This window comes from Lichenostomus cassidix, chromosome 9 (assembly GCF_008360975.1).
Source record: "Lichenostomus cassidix isolate B80296 chromosome 9, HeHo_3.0, whole genome shotgun sequence".
In the NCBI taxonomy this organism is placed as follows: domain Eukaryota; kingdom Metazoa; phylum Chordata; class Aves; order Passeriformes; family Meliphagidae; genus Lichenostomus; species Lichenostomus cassidix.
The window spans coordinates 5,232,577-5,246,534 of NC_139490.1; the positions used below are offsets into that span (position 1 = coordinate 5,232,577).

Consider the following 13,958-nt stretch of genomic DNA (forward strand, 5'->3'; position numbering starts at 1 on the left):
GTGAAGAAACGCTTTACTGTGACCGTGGCCGGGCCCTGGCACAGCTGCCAGAAAACCCGCGGCTGGCAGTGCTCAGTGCCGGGCTGGACAGAGCTGGGAGCACCCTGCTCCACTGGAAATGTCCTTGCCCACAGCACGGGCGATGCTCTTTGCGCTGCCACCCAACCCGACCATTCCCGGTCCCGTGCCCCCATCCCATCCCATCCCGTCCCGTCCTGTCCCCGCTCGGCGCTCCGCCGGGCGCTCCCCGGGGTGGCCCCTCACGGCCGGGCCGGCGCGCTCCGCTTTACGGCTGCTGAAAACCTCCCTGGGCGGGCCGGGCCGTGCGGCGCCGGGCACCGCGCCGGGCAGCGCAGGTACCGCGCCGGGCACCGGGCAGGGCGGCACAGGTAACGGGGGCACCGGGCAGGGCGGCGCAGGTAGCTCCGGCACAGAGCAGGGCAGCGCAGGTAACGCGGGCTCGGGGCGGCGGGACCCCCGGGCTCCTTACGCCGGCCCCGCGGGTTGAGCGCGGCTGTCAGCGAACTCGGTCAGCTCCTTGCGCGTTTTTTCTAAAAGTAACTCAGAACTCCGCGCTGGTGGCGCCGGGACGCTCCGGGCTGGGCTGGTGTGCGGTGGGACAGGTCAGTGTGCTGTGCCCATGTTCCCTCACAGCCCCGCTCCGTTTCCATCCATGCTCCCCTCTCCCCGCGCTGAGCCGCTCCGTGCTCTGCTCTTTGCTTGCTGTTCGCTGAGGAACGGGACTCCCGCTTGAGTTTGGGAACTGAGCGATGTGTTAGCGCTTTAAAGCTTTTAGATGTTGGAACAGAGCCCCCAGAACACAGCGATGTGTGTGACACGTTGAACACTTGCGGGGAGCAGGATGACAGGCGCGTTCCCCTGCGGGTTGGGTGTGCTCAGGGTAGCAGAAACCCCGCCGGGGCAGTTGGTAAGTTTCACTCTTGGACAGCCTTGTCCTTGTCATCCTCAGTGCGATCCTCAGCGTCTTGGTTTGTCCATCCCCGCAGAGCTCCTTGACTTCAGCAGGTATCCGTCTCCTGTAGCTGGCATGGCCTCAGCATTAATTAAAACAAGCTCCGTAACGAGTGTGGGGTTGACACTTGCAGAGCAGCACTGGGGCATCGTGCTGACTTCAGCTGGAATCTGCAGCATCGCTGCTGAGTCATCAGGACAGAAATATTCGGGGAAGAAATAAAGAATTTAGATTTTTTTAACCCTAATGTGGGCAGCCTGTTTCATGTTGGTTTATTTATTACTTGATAAATATTTCTTACGTTAACATGCAAATTTATTTGTTCAGGGGTTAGCATATGGAAAACATTAGATGACTGAAATTGTAAAGATGCCAGAGTCCTGTATATCAAGCAATACTGTATGTATTTTTATAATTTTAATCTAAAGAGCTCTTGAATGAGTCCCAGTACATCCATAATGCAGCATTTATCTCTGCTGTCACCAAAATACTAAAGAGTATCTTCTGAATTTTGGTCATGGATCACATTCCTAGTAGATACCTTAACTGTGTGATAATCTGCCATAAAGTTAATCATGGATTTTGGTCATGGATCACATTCCTAGTAGATACCTTAACTGTGTGATAATCTGCCATAAAGTTAATCACTCTAAACAAGCCAAAGAATGATATTTTGTAGCTTACCTTTGGCAGGCTTTTTTTCAGCTGGAGTTTTTTAATTAAAAACCCTAGACCAACATACACAACATTTTCTTGAAACAAAAAATGCCACAGAAACACACTTTTCCAAGTTTCATCAGACTTTTCTTGGCTTTAGTGCCTGCCTAAACTTCTCAGGTTTTTTTTCTCACATCCTTAAAATTGTAAAAGCTTTGCATTGCTGAAGATATTGGCTGAAATGATGCCAACAGGTCACATTGCTTGATAATGAAGTGTTACTATTCCTTTAGGATAATGGGAAATTGTTTTGTTTGCATTGAAGAGTTGGGTCCAGATTGTTTATCTGAAGCAGAAAAAAGGTTTAAATGGGAAAAAGTCAGAATTGGCTAAGTTAATAGAAAGATGCTGCTGTGGTTCACATGCATGTCACAAGCTGCTGATTTTTTTGGTAGCAGCTCCCACAGTCATGCTGGATCATATGACTTCCTGCTCTGTTAACCTTCATAGCTGAAGTCTTTGCTTGTCACTGCTGTGGTACATACCTGCATTATTTTTTCCCCTTTTTAAATAACCTCAGGGTATGCATACAAACTAGACAAAAATAGACATTCTAAGTGCTTTTTCTCCCCCTTAATAAACAGATTTATTTCAGAAGCGTAGTTCTTCGTGATTCACATGTAATCCTCCGGGGAATGTGTGCTGTAGATCTTCATTATGGTAATCTGTCAAATAGACATTTCTAAATCCTCAGACTTTCAGTGGCTCTCGAGCTTCTACTCTGAAGATAGTTTTGTTGGCCAGGCCATCTCTCCTGCAGTATAGAACACCTTAAAAGCTGCTTGGGCAGTGTTAGGCTTTTCTTTTTCTTTTCCAACACTCTTCCCCTGTGGTGTTTGCTTTTGTGTTTAAGCACATTCATTATAAATATATTTATAAATTAGTTAATTAGGAGTATGCAATGTAATATGAGGAAGTCATTGATAGATGGTTCTAAATTAAATCTTAGTAGAACTGGGATCCTGTTTCACATTTTTGTGCAGATCATGCTTTGGTTTGCAATTAATCCAGCTATGAAATAGGCGTTATCTCCAGCTGTGGGATACAGAGCAGATACTGATGTGGAAATTGCTTCCATTAAGTAATTCAGTGTTCTGACTGAGAAAGGAGTTTATAGCCAGGTAGGGTTGGATCCTCTCCTGAGTAACAAGCAAAAAGACAGGACAAAACTGCTTGTGCTGGGGGGGTTTAGATTGGATATTGGGAAAAAAAAAATCTTCACAGGAAAAGGCTGTTAAGCACTGGAAAAGTTTGCCTGGGAGAGTGGTGGAATTTCCATCCCTGGGGGGATTTAAAAAATGTGTAAATGTGACACTTTTGGGGATTTGGTTTAGTGCTGGGCTTGCCAGTGCTGGGTTAATGGTTGGGCTCGATGTTCTAGGAGGTTCTGTGATTCTGTGATCAGTTGAAAACGATGCACTCTGTTCTCAAAGACTTAGCAACGAGTGCATTAAAGCACTTTGTTCTTCCTCAGGCATGCATCTGTTGGCTCTGTGAGTTGTGTGTGCCTGGTTGACGCTGCTGTGCAGGGTAGCAGGAAAGGTCACTGTTCATCCTCCAGTACCTGTATGGTTCCAAAAAAGGGGTAATGAAGTACAGCTGTCACAGCCCAGGCTGAGTGCAGAAGAGCAGTTGTTTTCTCTAAGCCATCTTCTTGCCATGGGATCTCTTGGTCAGCTGGGATCTAGCAGAGATGAAAATACCAAGACTTGTGTATCTGAAAACATAGTCAAGAAGTAATGAAATGAAGGTTTAGGAGTGCCCTTTTTTCTGGTTTCTTGTACAAATGTGCTTGCAGTTATTTGTGGATATCTGAGAAGCACAGATTACATACAGGAACTGAAGAAAAGTGAGAAGATGCTGTTATTTATTACTGATCTGCCGCTTGTGTTGAAAATCGATATCATGACATTGACATTGGTTGTTGACATCAGTCAGCCTTGACTTTGAATTCAGACTGGTTAACTCTAAACTCTCTACACTACTAAGTACAGCATTCCACCTTTATGCAGAGCCAAAGAATTCAGCAATCACACAGTTGTTCTGGGCTTTCTGCATGAAAATCAGAGGGATGTGTCACCCAAACCCATGTTGTGGGAAGGGGGATATATGCAATGATCATCTGAGAAGTTGAATTGGTAGAGTTGTTGGGTTTGTTGTTTAGTTTTCTCTTCATTGCTTGTGTTAGTTTCTCAGTTAACTGTGTTCCATGGAAATACAGATTAGATTGAGAGAACTTGAGGAAAAGCTTCACTATGACCCAGTCTCTATATGACTGGGCAGGAGATGTACAGTGTCTTTGTATTTGACATTAATGAGATCATGAATCCTCTGTCAGGTTTGGGTGCTCAAACTTCAAGGAGGTTGTTAAAGTCAAACAGACTTCCGAGAAGAACTGCAAGCATGAATAAGAGTTGAAAATTTCTCCTGAGGGAGAAATTCCAAGAGCTCAATATGTTAAATATTATCAAAGAGAAAGGAGGGGAGGGGCTTGATTGCAACATTTAAGTGTGTGCATTGTGAACAGAAATTCTGTGGTGAAGCAGAAAATGATGGGATATCAAGATCCTTTGGCTAAAATATGAGCCAGACACATTTGCAGTAGAAATAAGAAACGCATCTTCAGCAATGAGGGTAATTTATTGCACATTATGGTAGGATATTCATCAAAGGAAAATTTTAATTCAATATTTTTTCTTTAAGATGTACCTAAGTAAAACTAAATTGAGGGCATGTGTCCGTGTTCGATGCAAGTCACAGTGAATGATCAAAGTATTTTTTCTGTAAATATATGCATCTACATAAAAAGAAAATAATAAAATATGGTTAACTCAGGAAAGTGTTTAAATTAGAACTGATAGATAACTCAAGACTTTTAAAGGCATTAAATGCCTGGCAACAATGAAGCACAGAATCACAGAATGGTTAGGGTTGGAAGGGATGTCTGGAAATCATATAGTCCAACCCCCTAAACAAAGAACTCTAAAACAAGAATTTGTTTTAACTATACTGAAGATTAAAGATTGAAAAGTTGGGCTGGTGAGTAATTCTTTAGCAATGCAAAGATGTCATTACACTCAATTTCTGCATTAGGAGGTCTTGGCCATTTAAAACACTCAATTAACATACCAGTTGCTAATTCCTTAAAAATTTCCATGTGTGGAAATTAAGGTGGTTGACGTTCAGAATCTGAAAGAAATGTGAAATTAAAAAAAAATAAAAATCCTGCTGTCATTGAGTGACTTCCAGAGAGGAGAACACTTGGGCTGCAGTAGAAAACTGCTGAGTACAACAGGGTGGTAACAGAACATACTGTGTGTGTGTGGCAATTATTGGAGGGTTTGCAAGGAGGGATTTGTAGATCCTGCAGAGATTTGGGGGAAATCTGTGTTATAATGCATTATCTCCTGCGGTGAAGAGCCAGCAGGAATGTTCTGAGGTTTCTCGTGTGCTCAGTTTTACATGCCTTTAGCAGTCAGTGCTTTCAGGTCTTAGGCTTAGTGGAATTGTAGGCAGCTGTGCTGGTTTTGCTGGGGATAGAGTTAATTTTCTTCCCACTAGCTGGAACAGGGCTGTGTTTTGGATTTGTGCTGGAAATAGTGTTGATAATAAAGGGATGTTTTGGTTATCACTAAGCAATGCTTGCACAGAGCCAAGGCATTTTCTGCTCCTCACCCCACCAGTGAGGTGCTCAAGGAGCTGGAAGGGACAGAGCTGGGACAGCTGATCCCAGTGACCCAAGGGATATTCCAGACTCTCTGGTGGTGTGCTTAGCATAAAGCTGGGGAAGCAGAAAGAAAAGGGGACATTGGGAGCGATGGCAATTACTTTCCTTAGTCATTGTTAGGTGTGGTGGAGCCTGGCTGTCCTGGGGATGGCTGAACACCTGCCTGCCTGTGGGAAGTGGGGAACACATTCCTTGTTTGGTTTTGCTTGTGTGCACATCTGTTCCTTCACCTGTTAAACTGGCTTTGTCTCAGCCCATGGGTTTTCTCACTTTGACTCCTCTGATTCTCTCCCCTGTCTCACTGACTCGGAGGGAGAGCGAGTGGCTGTGTGGGGTCAGGGTGCTGGACTGAACCCCCTTGTTGGGGGTTAAACCATGACAGCAGCATGAGGAGGAACAGAAGAATGCTACATCAAAATAACAAAACCTCCCTTTGACACAGTTTGACAGGATGAGGGGAAATCAAGCTGAAGCACAAGTCAAATAAGATATGCCTGTCTTGTATAAACTCTTCAGCTTTTTCGAGAGCATGTCAGGAATCAGCCTTCAGTATGATGAGAGATCATCAAAATAAATGGAAAGGACCAAGCTAAGCACACGTCACTCAGTGGAAGCAGTCTTTTTGCTTAAATCCCTGAGGATACTGAAGCAATGACCAGGGGATTTGGTAAGGGAGCATGGATTGGTGAACCAAATCATGTGTATGATGAGGACCAGCTGGTTATAAAACTGCAGCAAATTAGAGCAGGAAAAGTCTGCAGCTGGAAGGATTTCTGAGAGTCTGAAGGTGATTGTGCTTCTTGTCTCAAGGGATAATATGCAAGTATCCAAAAAGTTTCTTGATACATGCTGAAGGGAAAGCTGGATATTTGTGTATTGATCAGTGTAAGTGTTGGAGATGGCTGAAAATGGGGCGGTTTGGGGGCTAAATCTACAAAATCTAAGCCACTTACTTTGATTGCACACTTCCTGACGAATATTTAATGCCTTAGGAACAGTTGCTTGATGGATGATTCCGAATGCTGCAATTACAGAAAAATCTGCAGCACTGAGTGTGCAAGATAGAGATATTGAAACATTCGTTGTTCTCATTAATAGCAGAAAGTAATTAATAGGTGTATTGATACTTTCCTTCAGGACTGGTTTTTTTTTTAAGTTATTTTAAAGTTTTTATATTTAGGTATTTAATTTATTATGTTCTAAGTAGTTTTATAAAGGTTCTACTTTTTATACTGTATTTTTCCATTCATGTTAGAGATTATCTAAATTTGTTTCAAGCTTTGTCTTTGGAATGGTGGTAAAAATTCAACTTTTATAAGACCTAAGATTGTTTTTGCTTTCTTTATGCACTGACTTAGGCTGATAATACGTGGGATATAAGGTGTCATGGGCCAAGTTTGTGGTTTGAAAAGATTAACTTTGGTAAAACTGTAATGAGAAGTATCTGTGGAGAGTGATGGCTGAGCAATTTTTTAAAAAACTAATTATTTGCAGAAAACCATGTGTAGACTGGCAATTTCCAAGTAGACTTGGGTGTATTTATCTACCCATTATAGTTCTTATTTTACAGATGAATATGCTAAGTGCCATACAGAATTATTTGGCCATATGTTCCTGTTTTTATGGAACTTCATTTTGCGGGCTCTTTATATAAATAAAGTTTTCTCTTCGTGATGGAATGTACTAAGAGGAAGAGAAAAGAATGTTATTTCAAATGTTACACCTTTTGCAACAGAGCAGATGGTGTTTGTATGTGGGGCTTCGAGGAAGTTTTACGCTTTGAAACTCCTGCTTTATTCCACATTGTCTAAGAAAAATTAGTGGTTTTAGCTCTTCTGGAGCATACCAGGTTGTGTCACACCTGATGTCACTGTGTCCTAAAGCCAGCAGAGGTGTGGAGTTACGCTGACCCTCTGTCACTTTTTTTGTATAATGTGGATTATTCCACGTGCAGGCAAGAGTTACTTGCTTAAAGTTTATTTGCCAAGACAGGCCAGAGGTGAGACTAAATTATCTCATCTGTTTGCATCTTTATTTGTGCCTTTTAAGTGTTAAGACTTGACTCTTCCAGTCTTCAGGACTTCCTTGAGTCACCACAGCTTTGGGAAGATGGTGCAGAACAGTCTCCTGGTGACACAAGTCAGCTCCTTCAGCACCTTTGGACAGCTCAGCCAAGTCACAGTTGGTGCTCTGCACTCAATTTGACATGCTTCACGGGCACCAAATTTGATACAAAATCCTCCAGGAAAAATAGCAGGCAGATGATTCATTTTCCTATTTGTCTTTTAATATGAAATTTGAAATCCACTGGTCATGCCAATTGTGGGGTAAAAAAAAGGGATTTTGTTAGTAAAATCTCAGAGGAAGTTTTAGGTGGCTGCTGCAGGCTGCATTGAAACGTTAAATTATTAAACGTGGCTTTTTATAAATGTGTTTCAAGACATTTACATCTATGAACCACAGACATCATGCTGGGTGAGACTAAGGGCAGGGATTTACATTGTTTCACTGTCCACATTAATTAATTGTTTTTCACTATTCCCTTGCTTAGTTTGTTGGGGGGTTTTATGACAATATTTGGGCATGTTAAAAAGCATATTTTCCTTGTGGTGATTTGCCTCAAATAACTTTGTTTTAATCCTCTTTTGGTAAGAACAAATCTGTATGAACTTTGGCACAGAAATAATGTCTTGCATGAATATTTGAAATGTAATTAGAAGACAGCAGTGAATACTGAACTGTTGTAGATACACACCTTGTATCTACAACAAATAAAACATTATGTTGGGGACTTACAGAATTTCGTAATCTTCCTGTTGGTGCTGCAGTTGTTGTGGGAACCACAGCAGAGCATTTGCTGCGTGAAGGAACTCTGTGAGGAGGAAACTGGAACCTGGGGGTCACCTGTGTGTGAAACTGAAATGTGCTGTGCCTCTGCCTCTGGCCTCTGTCTGAGGCTGAACTCTGTGCGAGCCTAATGAAATATTAGTGCATTTACTCATTTAGAGGTCTCTGACAATACCTGTGGAAGAAAATAAAGGCTGGTAAAGGATCAGGCTGTTGCTTCCTTTAACTGCTGAAGGAGGCAGTTGTGTCCTCATTCCCATTCTGTAAAAGGGCTGTGGCAGCCATTGGAGCCACGAATCAAGGGGGAAGAACAGAACAGTTTTGATTAACTAGGAATGATAGTTATGATGTCAGAAATGTGCCTCTGACATTTTTATTTCAGTAGTGAGATGTTGCATTACTGCATATTTTTACTGTCTCAATTGATAGTAAAGCCTGTCCAGTATTATTTATCTTAGTGCTTCCACAAGAGAGGCAGATGCTGAAATTCTCTGAGAAGCCTGGTCTTGTTTTCAGGCCAAAGTGTTGGCCAGAGCTGGTGTGTGGGCTTATGTTCAACATGCTCAACCAGTGGTTATTCAGTCTCTCTTGGTTGCAGACAAGTATGCAGAAATATCCACTGTTCTCCTGCAATGGAATGAGAACAAATGCAAAGATATTTTTAAGTCAAATTGAATTCTTGTTTTCCTACCAGCTAATCACATGTATTAGATGCTTGATGTGTGTCTGCTGTCTGAAAAACAGATACAACATGGGCAAATATGTCTGGCACAAGCCAGATGGTTTGATTTTTGTCTTCATGGATAGAGTAGAAAAAATACATGTAGTGAGCAGAGAGGCTGTGGAGAATATGGTGCTTCCAGGGAAAAATAAAAATTGCTTCTGTATCCTGATCAATTACTAGACTATGCAGTTTTAATACAGATCTTTTCTTGATTGCCAAGTTGCGGCTTCTTTTCACTTGCTTCCTCCACCTACTTGTAATGCTTTGAAAATGACTGTTTTGGGACATGCTCTGTTACTTTCATCCCTAGTCAAAAAAGGGTGGGTTTTTTTCCCCTCATGTTTTCCAACAGCTGTTTTTCATAAGTGTGTGTGTGTGGATAAATACTCATTTCCCCTGTGGTCTAGCTGGCTTTTCTGCACTGTTAATACTCCACCATAACAAAAAGGGATTCTGCATACACACTTCGTTCTTGGTGTGTTTTGTATGCCAGCAATTAAGTGTTGGTTTTGAAGTTCAGTGGGTAATTAACTGTGCAAGTGTAAATTCACTAACTTTGCATGTGTGTTTTAAGTGGGTTTCAGCTTTTAAACCAGTTCTTAAGGACACTGCATTTTTTAAAGAGTAAAAAATGCCTGCTCTTCAGGAAAAAACAGAATAAATTAAGTGATTTTTAAAAATATAATAAATATGAATATTCAAAGATCCAGCACTTCAGAATCAGAAATGTCCAGGAGCAAAAGCTATTTCTGTAATGTGTATTCCAGCCTAGGATACTTCTGTGGCACAAGTGTGGAGTTCTGTTTTGTTTGGGTTTTTCTGGTAAAGTTATTGTTTTGCTTTGTTCCTTTGCTATTATTTGTTCCTTTTTGTTTCTAAAAAGGATCATACTGCTGTTCTGTTCTTTTGAGTAATGTGCAGATGGTTCTTGCACATAAGAATTATCAATGTACTTCTGAATACAGGGAACTGAAATGAAATACACGTTTTCATACATAGAGTGGTTATGTACCAATGTATGTAGACAAAAACCGGTTTATTTATGTATGTGAAACCTTGATCAGATAGGCTTCTGGCCTCTGAGTTTGTAAATAGTTTCTGGAAGGGTTGCAGAGAATATCTGTAGGAATTTTTCTGGATGCCTTTCCTAAGAGAGAGCAGAGGTGTATTAAAGGAAATGTGCATTTCTTAGGAAATATCAAGTTTGAAGAATTATGGTCTTGTTATTTCAAGTTATGTGCGAGTAACCTGAGATAGTCTCCCGTTTGAAATGGGTTTGAGTTTTCTCTTATGCTCTCTATGATGGAAACATGCTTGTTTTCTAGCTGCTGATAGATCAGGGCCTGATGGAGTTGTCTGCGAGTATTGTGTGTCAGAGCAGCCTCTGGAAGGGTGGGGTGAGGTTCTCAGGGAGCTTTTGTCCAGCCTTCCTTCCAGTAAAACACTTGGGTTCCAATACTTGAAAGGAATGGAAAAAATCTTAGTGAACATCAAATTATAGTTGAATTATTTTAGATAAAAACTTGCTCTTCATGCTGCTTCTTAATGGAGAATTATTTTTTGTTCACTGTGTCAGCCAAGCATAAATGAGAGACTTGAAAAAACTTCATCTGGTGAGAGACAGAAGAGTATGTTTTTGAAAAATAGTACTGATGTGTAAGGACTGCCTTCTGCTCTTTGTTTCTCTTATTTGTATTTCTTTTCCATTATAGAATGAAATATCTTTCTAGATCTATAATATCTTTTAAGTAGCAAAGCCTAAGTAATTTTTTCCTTTTTCTAGTAGATACTTTGTTTGATCTGATTTTGAAGTCAAATCCTTTCAATGTTTAATGGAGACATTTCTTTTTCTTTGTTTCTTTGGTTGAAAGGAGTTAAGTAATGACACTTCCTAGAAAGATGAGATAGAAGTGTTACCAAAAAAAAAGGGGGAAAAATTTTCTTGACCTTTAGTGCAGATTTTTTCTACGTACCAGTTCAAAAGTCTGAATATCACTGATGTCCTGAGAAGGCATAAAAGTGTCAGTGTAAGAGATAAATCAAAGTAATTCGGTTTTTTGGAATTGAAATAAATGTGATTTAAAGGGAAACTGTCAAGATACTTAGATCTTAAAACCACTTTAGTGGAAATTTGATTTTTATTCTGTTAGAAGCTTGCATTTACACTGTTGGTTCTAGAATAAATTAACTAAAAGCTGTAGAAAAACTTCAAAGATTATTATTATAGTGTTCCCTAGGGAATATTAATCCATTTGTTGTTTATCTCTTGCCTTGGAGGAATTCCATCTAGAAACTTGTATTCAATTACCTTGTGCAATGTGAAGTATTCTTACCTGCTATGTGAATGTACCTCTGTTTAAGTGATTGACTGCTGATTGACAGAAAGCTATACTGGTTTGTGAGGAAAAGTGGAAAAAAGAACAGAATTTTCTTTGAAACTATATAGAGGAAATTGCCTTGCAGTGATATGAGATGTGCCTCACAAACTGCCTTAAAATGCAGACTGACCTTTTTTCTGATATAGAGTGGAAAGTTGGGTAGATATTTTTCAAACAAAAAGGGATCTGGAAATGGATTAAATCTGAATAATTACTCACTGATGGAAATCTAGACATAGGAGCCTCCTAAGGACATTCTGTATGCACCCAGAAGTTCCTGAATGTACAGAAGCTAATCTAAATATTACCTCAGTCTTTCTTGGTAATCTTTCCTCAATCTGGACTTTTCTTAAAACTTAATTTCTGATAGTCTATGGGCACTGACTGTAACATGTAGGACAGTGTGTATGATTTGTTTCATATTTTTATCTCTGGCACACTAATCAAGTTCTGCAGAGGTCTGTGCTGTATTTTGTCAGTTATTGCAGCAAGTTAAAAATGAAAAGGAAGTGCCAATGAAAAATAATTTGATCAGGAGTACTTTGTGCAGACTCAGTACTGAGTGCGGTTTATCAGGACTTCGTAGTAAGAATAGCAAAATGAAGTAAAGAGAGAATCTGTGTTTATCTAAGATATTGTTAAGATGAGAGATTTCTAGATCTCTTTCAGGGTACATTTTTGAAGACTGTTAGCATGTTTGTAGTAGTTGTGTTTTTTGTACTCACTTGGCTGTGTCAGGACTGGACAGCAGGTTAGACTTCAACACAATAAATATACAAGCTTTTGCAATCGATATAACAAAGTTAAACTGTTGGAATATTGTGGGTTTTTTTCTTTTTTCTAGGATTGGTCTTCCCTTCATGAATTCTAGATTATTATTGGATTTTTTTTTAAAATACCCTACTACTAAAATACATGCTAAAATTGTTTTCATTAATAGCTTAGTTTCTTTCTAGGCAATATTTATTCCTCCCCCCAGCCACCAACCATTGCTTCTTTTATTTGAGCTTCTTCTGACATTGTTTTAATCCCCATTTTCCAGGATTAGGCAAAATAAGACTTTACCTGGATTTGGAGTCATGCAGTGAGTGCCATACTGATGTGATAGTACAAAACTTGTGTTGTCCTGCATCAGCAGACATCAAAGAAATCTTTTTATTTAATAGTAAAAGATGCTCTGAGGAGGAGAAAACAGCATCTTTGTCTTCTTGTTACACAGATAGGATATCATATGCAGAACAGGCTGTTGTAATGGTTGGGCTACAATAATGAATACCCAAGAAAAGTCTGAGTTATTGAAACATGTTGCCATAGGGCAAAGCAGGGCTGGGATATGGGTAAAAAAAATCAGCAAAGGAAGCTGGAACACATTTATATTTCATTCTTTGCTTCAAGAGTAGCTTTCTTTATTGGATTCTTTATGTATAAGTAACAAAGATTCATGAATACTTTATTTGAATTTGATTTTTCCTGATCTACGCATGAGTTTATTAGCTTTAGGCAGGTGCATAAAGATTCAAGGCTTTTTTTTTCCTAAAATTCAGCTCCTAGTACTACATCAAATGTTGTCTCCTTTTAAGAAGCAGAAACCTTACTTAGCAGAGCTTGCTGGAGAGCTGTAGCTGCTCACATGTGTAATTCATGTCTGTTCCCATCCAAACGTGTCAGTTGTTGGACTTCAGTGGACCTGAGGTCAGACTTGATGCAAATTTGGTTGTTTTTAAGAGAACTAATTTGGTGGAAAGAAATGCGTAGAAAGGCTTGAGCATTTTGCACGGTTGTGTTGGGTAATGCAGCCTTGACTAATACAACTCAGTTTTGTCCTTTTTTGTTTTGTGCTGCCCCTCCATCACATGACTGGCACGAGTGGTCACTAACAGAGCTAAATTAGTGTTAATCAGCTTATGGAACAAGTCCAACTTGAGAGGTGAATGAAAAAATGTAAAACCCAAGCCCTGAATAACCCTGCTTTAAAAGCACCTTGTAATAGCGTGTTTATATATTACTGAAATATAGATTCTCCAGCCTAGCTCCAAGTTAATTAAGAAAAAAAAATATTAGGGTCAGAATTTTATCTGAGTTGGAGTTATACAGTTCTGCAAACCTCTCTGGCCAAACTAGCATTGCACCTCCATGAAGTGGAGCAGGATGGATGCAGTGCAGCTCGTCTGCTATTCCTCACCTGCTGCAGCTTCCCAGGAGGCTGCTGGATGCCCTGAGGATGGAGTTCCCTGTGCTCTCTGCTGATTTCATGGTGTTGCTGGATGTGTTAATGGAGCAGCAGATGTTAAAAGCAACTTTCCATGGGTTGTAAGCCAGGAAACATGAAACTGGGAGCTCTGTCAAAGCTGGGAATAGGCTCTTGGGGAGCTCCTGAACATTATCTGTTGCTCTCTGGACTGTGTGGCTGCTGGAAATGTAGTCATGAACTGAAGGGAAATTCTCTCACTTTAAGAATGGAAGTTTTTGTTAGTGTGTTTTTTTTTTTTTTTTTTTTGCTGTTGTTGTTACTTTTTATGTAAACATTTTCTGCTCTCAAGGAAAATGTGTAGAATATGAATATCTAAAAACAAGAGGGCATGAACTTGGAGT

General features: G+C 40.4%; 1 protein-coding gene across 2 annotated transcripts in view; it reads left to right on the forward strand.

The window, feature by feature from the left end:
* The first annotated feature begins 269 nt into the window (after positions 1-269).
* NAALADL2 (N-acetylated alpha-linked acidic dipeptidase like 2) overlaps positions 270-13,958 on the forward strand; it is a 394,159-nt gene continuing 380,470 nt past the window's right edge. Inside the window, exon 1 of one of the 2 annotated variants that reach the window (XM_085069057.1) lies at positions 270-356. The gene's annotated coding sequence lies outside the window, so the exon portion shown is untranslated. Of the gene's footprint in view, positions 357-381; positions 929-13,958 lie in introns of those variants that run through there. The other variant, XM_085069058.1, reaches the window with a different exon arrangement.